We start from the raw sequence: 17,562 nt of genomic DNA on the forward strand, positions 1-17,562 counted from the left end.
TGTTTTGGCTTCCCTTCATTGGCTTCCTGTTAAATCCAGAATTGAATTCAAAATCCTGCTCCTCACATACAAGGTCTTAAATAATCAGGCCCCATCTTATCTTAATGACCTTGTAGTACCATATCACCCTATTAGAGCACTTCGCTCCCGCTCTGCAGGCCTACTTGTTGTTCCTAGAGTATTTAAAAGTAGAATGGGAGGGAGAGCCTTCAGTTTTCAGGCCCCTCTTCTGTGGAACCAGCTTCCAGTTTGGATTCGGGAGACAGACACTATCTCTACTTTTAAGATTAGGCTTAAAACTTTCCTTTTTGCTAAAGCATATAGTTAGGGCTGGACCAGGTGACCCTGAATCCTCCCGTAGTTATGCTGCAATAGATGTAGGCTGCCGGGGGATTCCCATGATGCATTGAGTTTTTCCTTTCCAGTCACCTTTCTCACTCACTATGTGTTAACAGACCTCTCTGTATTGAATCGTATCTGTTATTAATCTCTGTCTCTCTTCCACAGCATGTCTTTTATCCTGTCTTCCTTCTCTCACCCCAACCGGTCGCAGCAGATGGCCGCCCCTCCCTGAGCCTGGTTCTGCCGGAGGTTTCTTCCTGTTAAAAGGGAGTTTTTCCTTCCCACTGTCGCCAAAGTGCTTGCTCATAGGGGGTCATATGATTGTTGTTTTTTTTTCTCTGTATCTATGAAGCGCCTTGAGGCGACTTTTGTTGTGATTTGGCGCTATATAAATAAAATTGAATTGAATTGAATTGAATTGAATGTTTCCACAATTAAACAAATTAACTGTTGTGCACAGTTTAGTCTCCACAATCACATGCTGTGAGTCTATTGCACACTGTTTTTTACTGTGATATTTTTGTTTACTTAGCTTAGTCTAGCAGTTGAAACCTACGGCCAATTACTAACCTTACACTAGTAATTTCAGTGCATTTAGTTCCATTCTTACCTCTTCTGCCTTGGGCCCTTTCAAGTGAAAGGTCTAAGATTGTAGATGGGACCCGTTGTGGGGGACTCCTGTGATGTGGAATGCACGTTCTCCATAATGTTAGCTGGTTAACCAGGGGCTATCTGACCGGAGAGGTTCACCGCATTTGGTCTTCCACGATGAAACAGTGAATAAATTTCTTCATCAGTACAGTATGCAGTACACAGGTACTAATATTAGGTTGGCCAGAATATGCATTTGCCAGGGTGTTTATTAGCTCCTCATTACTTAGAATTTGAGCCTCAAGATTCCGTGCAGACTGGCTCATAGTGCCATTCCTCGCAGTTACAAACAAGGAAAACACTAGATGGCGCAAGCGCCTCCGTGACGTCAAGTTTCATTCAATATATTCAGAAGATCATTCTATATATTCAAGTTTCATTTTATATATTCAGAAGATCATTCTATATATTCAAGTTTCATTTTATATATTCAGAAGATCATTCTATATATTCAAGTTTCATTTTATATATTCAGAAGATCATTCTATATATTCAAGTTTCATTCAATATATTCAGAAGATCATTCTATATATTCAAGTTCCATCCTATATATTCAGAAGATCATTCTGTATATTCAAGTTTCATTTTATATATTCAGAAGATCATTCTATATATTCAAGTTTCATTCAATATATTCAGAAGATCATTCTATATATTCAAGTTTCATTTTATATATTCAGAAGATCATTCTATATATTCAAGTTTCATTCAATATATTCAGAAGATCATTCTATATATTCAAGTTTCATCCTATATATTCAGAAGATCATTCTATATATTCAAGTTTCATTTTATATATTCAGAAGATCATTCTATATATTCAAGTTTCATTCAATATATTCAGAAGATCATTCTATATATTCAAGTTTCATCCTATATATTCAGAAGATCATTCTATATATTCAAGTTTCATTCAATATATTCAGAAGATCATTCTATATATTCAAGTTTCATCCTATATATTCAGAAGATCATTCTATATATTCAAGTTTCATCCTATATATTCAGAAGATCATTCTATATATTCAAGTTTCATTTTATATATTCAGAAGATCATTCTATATATTCAAGTTTCATTCAATATATTCAGAAGATCATTCTATATATTCAAGTTTCATCCTATATATTCAGAAGATCATTCTATATATTCAAGTTTCATCCTATATATTCAGAAGATCATTCTATATATATATATATATATATATATATATAATAATTTCCTAAACGACATTCCATAGTATATATGTATGTGTATATATATATATGTATGTGTGTATATATATATATATATATATATATATATGGGGGGCTCGAACCGGCAATCTTCCAATTACAAGGCAAACTCCCAACTCTTGAGCCACGATCGCCCTAACATACATAGTTAACACTATGCCAAGAAGGGAATTAGTTGTTGCTGTAGTTGTAGTTGTTGCTGAATATATTGAATGAAAATTGAATATATAGAATGATCTTCTGAATATATAGAACGAAACTTGAATATATAGAATGATCTTCTGAATATATAAAATGAAACTTGAATATATAGATTATATATAGATTATTATTATTATAAGAGAATTTCCAAACAACTTAAAATTCCTCAATCTACAGTAAAACAAAAAGATTTTTCACACATGGAAAACATTCAAGACAGTTGCCAATCTTCCCAGGACTGGGCTGCCCAGCAAATTAACCTCAAGGTTAGACTGAATAATGTTCAGAGAAACTGCAAAAAAACCCAACCAAATATGACTTGCTTGGAAGTGCTGCCAGGAGAAAACATCTTCTCTCTGAAACAAACATTGCAGCATTTGCATGACTTAGGTTTGCAAAGTTGCATCTGAAGAAACCACAAGACTTCTGAAAAAATGTGATTTAGACTCGTTTTGCAGACACAGGACCATGGGCAGCTTGATGTCATTAAGTTGACCATGAACTCTTTCGTATACCACAGTATCCATCTGTGCAATCGATCCCACAGCTGCAAATCTACAACACAATGTCTGAAAAAGAAAAGAATCAAGGTGTCGAAATGGCCGAGTCAAAGTCCAGACCTCTACCCGGCTAACGTGCTCTGGTCCTCGGGAGAGCTGTTCATAAAGAAAACCCTGCAAACCTCAATGCAATAAAGCAATGCTGTAAAGAAAAGTGGGCCAAAATCCCTCCACAATGATGTGAGAGACTGATAAACTCATACAAAAAAACATTATCTCAAGTTCTCAAAGTTCTTGCTGCTAAAGGTGTAAAAGCTAGTGAATAATAAGGACATAACATGGCTATATATATGTATGTATGCACTGCTGAATTTCCCTCTGTGTTAAATCATGAACGTTGCTATATTGTTGATTTTAGCAGCAAATGTGACTGTAAAAATATTCAACCCCGTTTTTACTCAGTTGACCTGAACTGTTTCCCAGGTAAAAACATTTCAGCACATTCATTATTCATTTGTCATCCTCAGATTCAAGATTGCTTTGATTTTATCTGTCTCACAAGGAAGGCTTAGTCCCATACTGGCTCACCTTAACAGGCTTTTAGAGTTTTAAATGGGTGAGTCAACCATCACCAATAAGTCAAATATTCTACACTTCACAGCATGCTGCATAGACCTGATGTAGGATAGTGAATACAGAATCAGCAGTTATAGAAAAATGATACATGTGAGATCACCTCACTTTTTTCTTTCTGCACAAATCCAAATGTCCTCAGTTTCTCTGAATCCAATTCCAGCATGGAAAAGCAGCATGATTAAACAAAGGAACTTGAAGTATCATCCAGACAATGTACGGCTCACTCCAACATAATGAGGTTAAATTTTGATTTTCTCCACCAGAAGACTTATATAACCCTGTGTGAAGTCTTTGCAGTTTATCTCTGTGTTGTCTGCTTGTGTGTGTCTGTGTGTGTGTGTTCCTTAAATAAAGCAAGCTGACTTGCTTTTGTGCATTAAATGTACTCTACTACCCTTTTCATATCATTTTACACAAAAATCAACTTCAAAAGTTAAAACTTTTTTTTTTTTTACTTTCCCCGCTCTTTCTTCTCTTTCCTGCCATTAATTAAATGTGATTTGAGCAGAACTAAGAATTACAGTGTAAATAAAGCTCACATCCATACTCACTTACAGGGATGATAGCAGCTTGAAATATTACACCCTAGCCTGCACACTGGTGTCACTGTTAACTTTGGACAGTTTTTTTTTTTTTTTTTTATAAAAAACAAAAACAAAAAACTTTTCCTCAGAGCCATGGAAGTTTTCGTGCTTTAAAGTTGGGGGGGGGGGGGGGGGGGGGGGTGAACGTGGAGGGAGGCTGCTAATGTAGGAATGACACCACGGTGTGTTTTGTTACATGATATCAAACAAAGATGGCAACTGGATGAGTAAGCTGCTCATTAAGGCACACATGGAGCTGTGGACCCTAGAATGGAGCAGTTTTAGTGGTGATGTGGGGGGGGGGGGGGGGTGGTGACCACAATCCGATCATCTGTCTTGCTCAAGGACACTCTGGCAACACGAAGTGACCTAAGGCAGGATCTGGTTGAACATTTGAACCGCCTCCTTAAAAATAGGATGGCACTCCTATGTTGACATATCCCACTTAATATGATACTTGTGATGGAAATTCCAGTTTACCTGCTTAAATATTGCAGGTTACATTTCTGTGGTTAAACGCCGTTTAATCCTCCATGGCAACGCTGCTGTTATAGTTTGATGGGAAGCGGGATTGGTCAACAGCAGCTGACCGCGCCCTCAACCCATATAAGCTACCTACCAAACTATTACCATCAAGTGTCGGGGGAATGACGGCTCTGCTGCCGCTGCTGCTGCTGCTGCCCTCGGTGCGGCGGAGGAGAGAAAGCATCTTTGTTTGTACAGAGAAGCTCTGGGCTTCCCTGCCCGCCTGCCTCCATCGACACAGCAACATTTGAAGATAAGAATATCCTTTCTGAAGACAGAGGTCGCTTATTCATCTGCCGCATTCATCTCTGCTCAATTTAGGATTTTTTTCCCCCTTTCCCCCCTCCTCCTCTTCCTCCTCCTCTCTTTTCTCTCCCTCTCTTTTGCCTGGCTGGAATAATCAAACCCTCCCTGTATCCATGTGTCGGATCGCTGGATGATGCACAGGTAGGCTAAATGACACCGCACACCTCCTACACAGAAACGACCTTATGGACGGCGATAATTGGCTTTAAAGCGTGCTGCAGTAGAAAGCTACAAGATAAGCCGCGCTGTATCAGTGTCTGTGTGTTTTTATTTTTATTATTTTATTTTATTTTTCAATTCTTGTGTGTGTGTGTGGGGGGGCGATAGGCTGCTGCTGCTGCTCACCAATTATGGACACTTCTCCTGAGGTTTCTTTTGGAGATTTCACTTAAAGCAACGAGAGATAATCACATTTAAAAACCAAGCCGCCTTTCCCCCTCTCTCTCTCTAACGCTTTGCTTTTTTGTATCCGTGTTTACAGTCAGTTGAGGGAGGGTGGAGGAGAGGTATGGTTTCCAAATTCAACACGGTTGCGGTTGAGGTCGCTTAATTGCGTGCCGGCAGACATGCCCTGTGGTTAGGCTACAGCACATACAGCGGGGGCTTTTCCTTTGAATACAGGCTGCACAACACACACACACACACACACACACACACACACACACACGCACAAGCCATTGTTTGATTTCGTCAGATGCCACATGCCGGGATGGCTAGGTATTAATTTTTTATATAAAAAAGTGAAGTTAAGGTGGTCTTTGAGTCATGCAGCACGCAGGGCCCTTGTCTCCGAAATGCTCGAGGTAGCCTATTTATTATTGAGAGGGATTTCATGTTCTGTGCCAGAGGACTGGCCAGTTTAAAGATAGGAGAAGGAGAGACAGGCAGACACAGAGAGGGAGAGAGGGAGGGAACGGTGGAGTAAAACAGTTGTCACATCCCTTGCATCCTCGGCAGCTTCACTTTAATATTATCTTTAAAACCTGAGAAAGTTGTGCACTGGAAATTATGATTATTGATATGTTTTTGATATATATATTTGTGTGATGAGAGTAGTTGCTCAAACCTGTAGCCCACTAGGCCTATTTATGCTCCCACAGGAATCTGCAGCTTCCACGCAGCAGGTTATGTAGCACCAATTAAGAAACGTTGGCCGCTGATGAGGTGCTGTGATTCAATTTGGAGCTTGTTTTCAAAAATGTATTTATTTTTTCCTCCCCTTTACACAATTGACAGCAAATCATCACCACTAACATACCACGCTGCATATATTACTTGGATGAATGTGAATGAACAGAAACAGACACTAGTTAATCATCTGCTATTGTTCACTAGATTGCATAAATTGGTGTAGTTCAGATTCTTAGTCTTGTAATTCAGTTTAATTACATCATCTTTCTTTTTTTCTTTCTTTTTGAGTGTCTTCAGTGCCGTTGCTTAAAATGGTAACGAGTCTAGGTCACAGCTGGATATTAGCCCCAGTAATTAGATTAATTTATCAAAAAAAAAGAGGGGAGGTGCCCAAGATTCTGAGCTACACTGCTGCACATTTCACAGGAGTGCTGCTGCCCTCCCTTCACCCTGGAAACCAATTTGCTTTGCAAATTCTACTCCACCTGTAATCCAATCCATTTTGTTACTTGGTTCTCTAAAATCTAGGTATTTACATCTCAGGTAGCTGCATGAAAAATGCTGTTCACTTAAAGTAAGTAACCACCTGTGCTTGACTATCGTTGCATGCAATCTTTTAGCACCTCTGTTGTGGACAGCGCACAAGTGTTGCATCTCAGATTGCACATTTTCTCATCAACACTCTTAAATCCCTGCTGCTTTGGCTGACAGACTCATTTAAATGCTATGTTATTCTTTAATAAGGCACTTGGTTTTCTTAAATGAGAGCTGTGTTGACAACAACGAAGGCTTGCAATGCTCCAAACCTGAACAATGGACTTATGCAACGCAGAGCATGACTTTTTGTGTATATATAGTGTGTGTGTGTTGGGTATTTTTTTATGATAATATTTCCAGGCAGCATTGCAACAGCAGGGTGTGTCACAGTCTTGCCTTTTTGTTTTCTATTTTAATTTCCCTTTTTCATCTTTTGTATGTGCAGCTTGCAGCAAATTTCCTGTGTTTATTTTTATAAGTTATCAGCTCTGTTTTGACACAGAGCATGCCACTGGCAATATTTTGCTCATCATTTAGTATTTTTTATGCCTTCGGTGTCATCTTTTCCCCACTCTTGTTGCTATAATCTGGCTCGCAAGACATCTGTCTCCATTGCTGCTTCCAGTGAGACTTAAGGGTTTGGACAGAGAGTTAGTTGTTTTTTTTTTTAATTGACGTCACAGCTGCTGTTACCCACATAATACAACCGGTATTAATTCAATTGAAAATAATATCAGAAATTATTTTATAGCTGTTAATAGTATTAAGCTGCATCCACATTACTTCACATTAAGCTTAATGCTGGAATGTATTTGAGCCATTATCTGTTAAAGCTGCACTTATTTGAATTTTTACATTAGCGTGGCGCCTGCTAAGTATGAAAAGGAAATTTAGAATTAAGATGTCATGCCTAAAGCACCAGCCAATATGCAAAGAGAGATGGATGACTGGGTGACGTGAAGGAGGAGACTGCTTGAAATAACAACAGGGCAGAGTTGACATGGTGTGTGTGCGTGTGTGTGCGTGTGTCACAGCTCAATAGCTTCAACGTGCATACTGGGGAAGTGGAAGTTTACAGATATTGTGCGGCATTGCGAATCGTGTCGCTTCCTCTCTATCATACCCCATCAAGGTCACATCCACAGACTGAAAGTGGTGGCCCTGGCCTTTTCCACTTCTGGCTCTGGCAGAGGAACGGGGCCCGCGGACCACTGCTGCTTCTAATCAGGGCTGACGCGTGACTCAGTTGCATGCCAGCTGCGCAGCCAAACAGGGATTATGTCCCTGGATGGTGAAGACAAAAAAGGTCACAGTTGAGATCTTTGTCTCGCTACACCTTTGGGGAGTTGGGGTTATTTCATTATTTGCGCATTATATTTAATGAACTTTGCTCAAATGACTGAAACAAAATACTTAAACAACTGAAATCCTACACACAATACAAGTCATACAGCCAGCAGTCCTATAGTCAGAGTTGGGAAACCAGCAGCGCTGTTGGTTAAGTTGCAATCTGGGTCATTGTGCCACTTGTTTTAAAGGGTAGCTGTAAGGTTGTAAGACAGTATTATTCCAGATATGGACACTGAAATTTTGAAAAGTAAAATAATAATCTTCATATGTGGCGGAAACTGATTTAGAAAGCTTGATTGGTCTTGTTATATATCTGTGAAATAATTGACAGTGAAATTGCCCGTTATTTTCACTGCAGGTGGTACAGTAGGTGGAATGGAGCGGAAGGTGGTCTGTAATTTTCTGTAAGCAGAATGCTACTCAGGAATCAGCAAAGGTTGGTACACCAGGTCCTGTCATACTGGGAGGCGCCGTGACAGAAATGTTTTCTGAAAAGCTCAGCTGTAATTCATTAAATATGTGCATGACAAAAAAATTGCACCAGATCAAATTTTAGCAAGACGGCGCAGCCATTATGAAGAAGGAATGACATTTGCTAGGTATTTCTTTCCGTTAGTTCTCATTAATGAAATGCTGTGAGACTGAAATTAGTTTTTGATTTTTTTTTTGGCTGTGCAACAAATAACGAAATGTAAAATGGTTATGTGCTGTTTTGGGGGGGGGGGGGGGGGGGTGGAATAACAGCTCGGGGAGAAGGATGAGGAAACCTCAAACTTGTGATGTTATCAGTTATGAAGTCTAGACAGTCTCGGGAACTAGCGGCACATTTTGACACTTTGTTTCAGGAGTATTGGTACATTTTCTGCTGCATAAAAGATGATGTTCCTGTACAACAGTACTCCCACCCCACCACCACCACCACGACCCTACGGTGCACACAACATTTTTGGTAATTAATGGGCTCCTAAGGTTGACACCACAGTCTCCAATCAGCCTCTGGCCTTGATTAAGAGGCTATTGTATTGCAGTAATAGCAGAGGAAAACAGAAGCGAAGTAAGTGTTCATAATCTCACAGTTTAACTTTGCATGGCACCGTAGTAATTCCAAATGAAAATAGCATAAAGAATAATGAGTTCTTGGAGTGCATATAAAAAAAACCCTAAAGGTGATATTTATTATAAGCATTTACTGTTAAACTTAGGATACATGAGCCAGTAGGTGAAGAAAGCAGGATTGTTATTCTGCTCCATTCAGGTGTATTCTGCATGTTCAGGAGTGTTGCAATACATTGCAAATGTATTTCAGCTCGTCCATCGTTGCTACCGTGTGACAGCATGAGAAAAGGGAACTGCACTGTTAACCAAAATGTGCCCAGGCAGCATAATCAGTGCCCTTTGAGATATAAAACACAATATCACCCTGTCAGTACATTATGCAGTTACGGTGCTCAGAAAACAGCAATGCAACAAGATTCTGCTGAAATCTGGAGCAAAGAGCAGAAACTACTCTCTGTGCTCCAGTTACTGTATCATTTCAAATCTGCATTTTCTATCTAACTCATTGTTTGGCAATTTAGCAGGCACACCGTAATATTATTAGAGGTGTCTTTGTTTTCTCAATTCTGAAATATTTACAGTTCAGTGTCCCCAAACTGTGGATCTTTATTTATTTAAAAGAGCCAGTAATTCCTAGAATATCATCACATTTCTGCATATTGATATATTCTAAACTTGTGTGATCTTTTACTTGGCGAACCTCATATCTGGTTTTGCATTCCTAAATGCTTTAGTAATGAATGTCAAAGAAAAAAATAAATCAAAGGTCCAACAACAGACTGGATCCAATGCATTATTCATGAGAGCACTGGGTTAGCTTCTTTTACAGTACATCAGTGCCATCTTTAAATAAGTGTGCGCAGAAGCCTGTTTCTTCCACTAAAACAGTGATGACATGTGGAAGGTCAAACATTCACCTTGGCTGACTGTCAGTCTGGTACAGTAATACACATTATCTTCATCAGTGAGTCAGCCCATAATGTTGGAACTGAAAAAAAGGGGGTGGGTGGGGGGTTTGGGTCAGTGGGGGATGCTACAGTATGGCAAACTGAAATGTTTTGATTGAACTTGCATCAGATCTGTTGCCAGAGACGTCTGACGGGGCTGCGGAGGTCTTATACTGTCTTAGTTTCAGATTGCTCAATGAATCTTTCTCTTTCATACCAGACATTACTCTCACCAGCACAGGCATTAAATCTTTTCAAGCTAATATCCACAGGACTCTGGCTTAGAAGGCATGTGAGCGCTCACGATGAAAGGAAGCTTATGTATGGGGAAAAATAAGAGCAGGAAACCTGGCCAGCCATAGTAAATTGCATTGTAACACTTGGGGTTAAAAGAGCAAAGTCTTGCAAGCTTACGTTTCTCCTTCCTTATCATCTCACATTAAGGTGGATGACAGATTTATGTGGAGGCAATTGATCAGCTGCCTGACTGTCCATCCATCACGCTGATCTCTGCTGTGCCTGAACCAGGCCTGTCACACTCAGATGACCAGCGGACTGCAGCGTCGGGGATGGTGTGGTAAACACTGGGACAGTCATTTATTTCAATTCAATCTGTGTCTTCGGGCATCTCTCATGGGGAACAGATTCATGCTAATTTGTTATAGTATGCATCGGAAATCTCATCTAATGCTGCATTGCAAAATCAATCTTATCCTTGCCTGAGGCGGCTGCTTCTATAAAGGAGTTTGTCTCTTGCGTCCTACCTGTATGAGGAGGCTCCATGCCGTATCAATGTCAACATTCATTGGGTTTTAGTGGAGCTTTCTGATCCTGGCCAAGAAGCTGTTACCCAAGATTAACCCAGGTTGTTCTGTTGCATTGCTGGTGAAGAGGAGAGAGGAGTGTGTGTGTGTGTGTGTATGTGTGTGTGTGTGTGTGTGTGTGTCTGTGTGTGTCTGTGTCTTGTGTGTCTTGTGTGTGAAGGAAAGAATCAGTGAATAGGATCTTTTCTTGCTCCCACTCTCCATTTTGTCTGGTGGCATCATTCTCAGGATGAGATGTGACAGCACTGGATGATCTAATCATGGATGTCATAGCATAGCTGCTTATTAACTGAGATTTCAAGGGCAAACATTTTCATCATTAGTAGTATGCTGTATAAATGGGTGAGCTCCACAAGCAAGTACAGTGCTGAATGATGGCTCCTGGTAATGTCACTGAAGCACAGGAGGGCCTTTGCTGTCTCATTAAATTTTTTGTGCATATATTTTAGGAAGCGTCTTTATGAGGAGCTAAGTTACAGAACCTACATTGCTACACAGTGCTCTACTAGAGGACCGAATCTCAACGGCAAATTAATTCTTCCTTGAGAGTTGAGAGGGAAGGTCTGTCATTTATAATAAAGATCTCTGGGGTTGCTTTCATGAGGGTTGTGTTTAAGAGTATTTGCATATCCAGAGTCTTGAAGAGGCACTCTGAAAGATGGGGGAATTTATAAAGTTGCACAGTAAGGACTTCAATGATCTTTGATATCGGCACTGTATCTGTTAGCTCACTGACAGTGTATTTTATCGTCACTGCTTTTGGATCAGTATATTTTTGGGAAGATTGAATTAAAGTTCAGCTTTTTAGAAACCTCTGGTATCTCCCGATGAGATGTTATCCTTTGTTAGCCGTGTATGAGCTACAGCACACTGGTGAAAACTGATGGAACGCTTTCAGTATTTTGATTGGATTTGATTTTTTTGCATGTGAAAATGTTAATCAACAAGGCAATCATTTAATAAATTTTTATATACAAATTCATGGTGCTGCCCTTTATTATCAGTGCCTGTATAGCTTCATAGAAAATATAGTCTGTCTGTCCAATTTTTTGGGGGGGCAAAAGAAATCTTTCAGTTTGCAAAACTTATAAGTATTTATTAGTAGGCTACAGCTTACCTTGTGATTGTGTGAACAGCTAGTACTATTCAGAAGAGTGAAATGTAGAGATGCATTAACTGCAATTGTCTTGGTTGATGTCAATTGTTTTTAAGTTTTACCTGAAGATTTTTGGCAATGCCGATTTCTTTCTGAGTACTATAGCTACCAGCAAAACCAAGCATTATTCAATATTTTTTGTTAATAAAACAAATGATAAAACTTTACAGTTTCCCCCATACTGCTCTGACTGAAAATTAAGTTCTCTGCTACTGGTAAGAGGTACAAGTCATTAGTTGCTGTACACCCACCTTTACCTGAAACATTTTCCCCCATAAAACAAAAGCAGTTGCAATAGATTTTTATAAGATAACAAAACAAATCAGTTACTCATATTATTTTCCAATATGTTTATAACTCCCCCAGAACATCAACACTTATCTTTTCCAATCATCTTTCCTTATAACAGGGTTGATCCTTTGCTTATACCAAGCCTGGTGGCATGTGGTAACTCTAGCTAGCTAGCTCAGAGCTAGCTAGCTTTTTTAGTATCTTTAAAATGTCCATTTCAGCTGGGTGAGTGTTATTTAAGTGTGCAATTAGGTAAAGGAGTTTTTCATGATGGTCCCCCATGTGCCTTCACTCACAGTTGGGCACTTTCTAGCCAGTAACATGTTAGCATGTGGGCTATGAGTGTGCTGCAACTATTTGTCTGCATTCGTGTTGCACATGCATTAAAGGTGACATACACGAAGTTGATTGGCCAGCCAGTCATGTGATTCTGGTCCCTAGCTGGTGGATTGGTGTATCTCTAGTAAAATGGGGTAAAAGAAATTATATAGTTGTAACAGATATCCAAACACATCCTCACTAATGCACACCCTCACATTATTTTAACACGGGGCTGAATTTGCTCTCAACAACCATTCAGACATGAGCCATTTTTCTAAAATGCCTGAACAGCGAAAGATTAAACTATCACAGGAATATCAAAAACATCCATCAGAATAAACTGAAAGATTTTCCCACTCATTTGTACTGTAGCTTACCTGTGTGAGATTGACAGCGTCTGACTAAATGGCGCTCTACGCCATTCTTTGCTCGTCCACACACATCAGTCATGTCATTGTATGCTCAAACTGAGTGGAGTGGGTGGTGAGCAGAAAATTGGAATCTTTTTAATAAAATAAAGCTTCAGACAAATGGTTCTCTTCTTAAACAATCTTGTATGTAATTTCCTTTTTTCCCCAGAAAACTGAAATATAAGTAGAAGAACTGAATGTTGACAGAAGATATGTCAGGACAAAAATCTGTCTAATGATGTTAGTGAGTCTTGCCTGAGCTGAGCCTCTCATAGCCACAACCCAACCTCCACCTAAGTGTGCGATGAAGGTGTTGCTCTGATCCCACTTGGTTGGACAGAGACAGTGATGCAGGCTCATTTGCTGCATGTAAGCGAATAAGCTGGAAGATGCCTGCCGTCTTGTCATTTAAATCACATTTTTTTTGCTGTGGGAACCCAAGCAAATTGCATCTCAGAGGAAAGCATTTCAAATGGCATTACAGTTACAGCAGTGTAGCAAGCAGATGTGCATGGATTTTATCCCTACTACGGCTACAGTACATTTACATTTGCTTAATGAGGGTACTGTGAAGAGTACCATGTTTATGCTTGTAGCTAGTGTTACGTAGTTAGTTACCTAATTACCTGGCTTGCTGGTTTGTGAAAATGTCATCTGTTACAGGCCCTGTTCTACGGAGACAAGGGGAAACTAATGCTTGGCTGACACGCACCCAGTATGTATGGCCTACATAGTGTTGCAGCAGGTAGATAGATACCTTAAATTGGTTGTTCTGCCTGAGTGTTGTTCAAGCCAAAGGCCCATATCTGCTCATATTTATCACACTTAAATCTAAAGGTGCAGTAAAAACACAGTTTTTTCTCTTCAGGCCTGTGTCTCTAAGAGCTTTCCCAGCAAGACAAATTGGCAGATTGTGAAGAAAAATAAGGGCACGGCAACAGCATGACTACGACCGTAAATGCTACGAAAGTGGCTTGATTGTTTCTGTGGAATATTTACAATTAAAATCAATATTTTCAAAAGGTTGCTTTCATGTCTGATAAAAGCAACCGGCGCAGCGCACAGTGTGAACAGCAGCCAAAAACATCTCGTTTTTAGCACTGAAAATACTGGAACGTTTATACATCTCTTTGAATTATGCAACATATAAATCAGGGGGATAACAGCTGACGCAGAGATATGAGTTAACGGTCAAGAAGAGGATCAAGTGGTTGATGAAGATGAGGATAATGACGGCCTTGTTGATGATGAGGAGTATATGCCTAATGGCAAGGGTGACGGTCGTGCGGATGCAGATGTTGATGAGGGCGGTGATTGTACCGCTCAAGCTTGCAGCTGAGCTAAAAAAGCATTCCACAAATACAAGAAAAGCAAAACACACATAAAAACTCAATAGCAAATGCTTCTAGCTTGAAAAGGCACAAATGTGATACCTTAGGCTGGTAGAAAATTCAGAAAGACATATTTCACAATGTGTCTGTTTGAGGACTATAAGCATGTATTTATTTTCTTTCAAACGTTTTTCATTTAACAGAATGCATACCAAAGTCCAAATGCAGCTGCATTAAAAAAAAAGAATTCCGTGCTTTTGGAAATGCTTTGCCTATTTGCTTTCTTGCTGAGAGTGAGATGAGAAGATTGATAGCACTTTCATGTCTTTACAGTAAATATGAAACTCCTGCCAGCAGCCAGCTAACTTATCTTACCACATAGTGCGGAAACAGGTGGAAAATGGCTACCCTGGCTCTTTTCAGAGGTAACAAAATATTCCTTCCAGCACCTCTCTGTAAAGCTCCCCTAAAAGACATGTTGCACTTAGTCGGTATGAAACCAAACTGTAGAAAATTATTTTGCTGTCAGCTACTGTCTAGGCTCCATAAAACTACTGCTCCAGGCTTTGCATTAAGTGAAGTTAGCCTGTTGCTGCTGATTATCTACACTAAAAAAGTAATCATGGGAAAATCCATACTGGGAAATGTCCCGGTCATTTTATCCCCAGCTCATTTGTCAGAATTTATCGTAAATTGTAAAATTCAATGCATTTCAAGATTTAAAGAAAAAACACCCATAAAAATGAAAGATTTTTGAAATGGTAAATTGTTCTAAATCTACTATACTGCAGTGTACACTCAAAAAATAGATTTGAGAATTGTGTCACTTTTCTCATATTAGTCTTGATATAACAAGACAGCCAATGACCCTTTCTCTAAATGTTAACACGAGCAAGCACGCTGCTATAAAATACCATCTAAAATGAGGTTATTTGATAGGAGAAGCACCTGATAAGCCTAATACTGACGTTCAATATGAACCATGTTGTTTATCAGCTCATCTTTTATTTAGCAGGTGCAGAATCAGCAACTAAACGGCGTCCATCTCACCATTGCAGCATCAGTTCTTGCATTTTGTTTTTATTCATCACCGTCAATAGCCAACTGCAAAAACGTACACTGCAAACCTGACACTTTTTGTTAACACATAAAATAAAAATAAGCAGTCCCTCATTGCTGATGAAATACCTCGATTCTCTCCCTTAGCCCACCTGCCAAAGTAGATGATGTGTCCTCATCATAAAAAAGTAGGCCTAGATGTCATGTATGAGTAATTAAAGTTTCATGTTACACAAGCCACTATAGATGAGTGCATGCCCATCATAAAAGATTGACTCATTCCAATGAAGCTGCCTCCAAAAAAAAAAAAAGTACTGAGGAAAAAGTAGAAGGGATGAAATGTAAGATTCATAAAGCTGGGAGAAGAAGAGAAAGTGTTGTTTGCAACATGACATACATTTGAAGTCGGGACACTGTCATGCAGTGTGGAAAAATATGGATGCCACTAGGAGCGCTGAGAGCCTGGAACAGCAACACAGATACCCACAAAACGCATGAAAGAACACCAGGATGTTCCATTTACCAAATAATCATCTCTGCATTACGTTTGGGTTACAAACAGGATGAACTGTGTTAAGTGAGCAAACAGTGGCTTAAAACAAAAGCTGAGTGACAAAAAGGTAACGCGTGTGAAGAGAAAGAGACTCACCTAAGTGTCTCATGCACACTGCTGGGAGGAAAACGGTATCACTGGGGATGATAATTGGATGACACCAAATTAGAAGCTGGGAGTGTTTACACACTGTTGCATTTAATAAATGGAAAATGAGAACCCCTTGAGCATTTGACCATCAAATGCATGTGTAGATCTGCTTATTAGCTTTTATTTTATTGATAGTTTGATGGAAAAAGTAACGTCACTTTTATGTGTGTAGGAAATATGGAGCCACAGTCATCAGCAGCGATTATAGTTTATATAAAGACTGGAAGTAGGGGGGACACCAGAAGTATTGCTCTCTGATAAAAGAAAACCTTCAATTGAAAGGAAAAAATACAAATAATTGATATTATCCACTAACTGATGGAAGGATGGAAGTGGTTAACAAAAAGCTTTTAAATGTCCTTAAATCTAAACCACATATAAGACAAACAATATAAAAGGCATTCAGTGCATAATGTCCAAAGCTGCCACAGTTTATTGCTATTCAAAGTCCAGGAAATTGCGCTTTAGTATTGTCACGCTCATGTCTTTCAACCATAAAAAAATCACTTTCAATAACATTTAGTATTTGATCTATGCTTCAAACAAAGTGGCAAACGATCACGGAAATATATTAAAGACAGTTTGATTTTTATTGTTAAAAGCTGCGGACTTCTCTAAAGTACACCTACCCTGTAGGTGTAGCAGAAAAAAAACAAGAGAAGAAAATAAACACCCTTGTCAAATTACTCACTCGCTCACCTCACAAATAACCTGCACTGGTTGCAAATATTGCAAAGTAATTTAACTTGACCTTTGGAAGGTAATGGAGCCACTGTTAACCATAAATTCAAGGATGAGTCGAGTGAAACGCGGCCACATAACAAGGGCTGAAATTCGTGAGACATTCACTCTGCTTTTATCTAAAGAGCTTCAGTAAAAGTCGTGGCATTAAGTAAAATGAAGTGGCTTCAATGAAACATTCTAAATATACATTTAAGAAACTGAATATGGGTCAACATTCTTGGATGGATAACGGTTAGAGCATTTACATTTCACATTCTTGGTCTCCAGAGGATGATTTGTACTCACTTTTTTAGCCCCCAGCCTGCGCTTTACATTTGCAGTTTTTGTGATTTATCGTGGCTTTCATTGCATTTTACTTCTAGCTCGTTTGTGTGTTCAGTACTTTTTTTTTTTAATTTGCAGTTTTATCAGCCTCAGCGATACTTTGGGTTTAATTTTAACTAGGTCTCCAGGCTAAGATGATGAATGTAGGCAGCATTGCAGATTACCATGTTATGTTAGCTTTGTCATTGTGAGCAGGTGAGCCTGCTGTCAGTAGCATTCAACTATTCCTTTTTTCCCTCCTTTGTGTTGTCTCAGCTTCATTTCAGTCCTTTTTAATAAATGTGTAATTGATGAAATTAGGTAGATTATGTAATGTGAGACTATATATTGTATATTTTTTCTGCTTTTGAGCACCGCATCAAGTCTGTGAAGGCTCTGGCTATAGAGTGATTTTAGTATG

The 17,562-nt window shown here is 39.2% G+C and overlaps 1 protein-coding gene across 4 annotated transcripts in view; it reads left to right on the forward strand.

Annotated features, from left to right (window-relative positions):
- Positions 1-4,786: 4,786 nt before the first annotated feature.
- LOC102785624 (neurexin-2-like) overlaps positions 4,787-17,562 on the forward strand; it is a 128,046-nt gene continuing 115,270 nt past the window's right edge. For all 4 annotated transcript variants that reach the window (XM_006799994.2, XM_006799997.2, XM_006799995.2 and 1 more), the window contains exon 1: positions 4,787-5,119. The gene's annotated coding sequence lies outside the window, so the exon portion shown is untranslated. The remainder of the gene's footprint in view (positions 5,120-17,562) is intronic.

Source organism: Neolamprologus brichardi, chromosome 10 (assembly GCF_056152115.1).
Source record: "Neolamprologus brichardi isolate AB-2024 chromosome 10, ASM5615211v1, whole genome shotgun sequence".
In the NCBI taxonomy this organism is placed as follows: Eukaryota; Metazoa; Chordata; class Actinopteri; order Cichliformes; family Cichlidae; genus Neolamprologus; species Neolamprologus brichardi.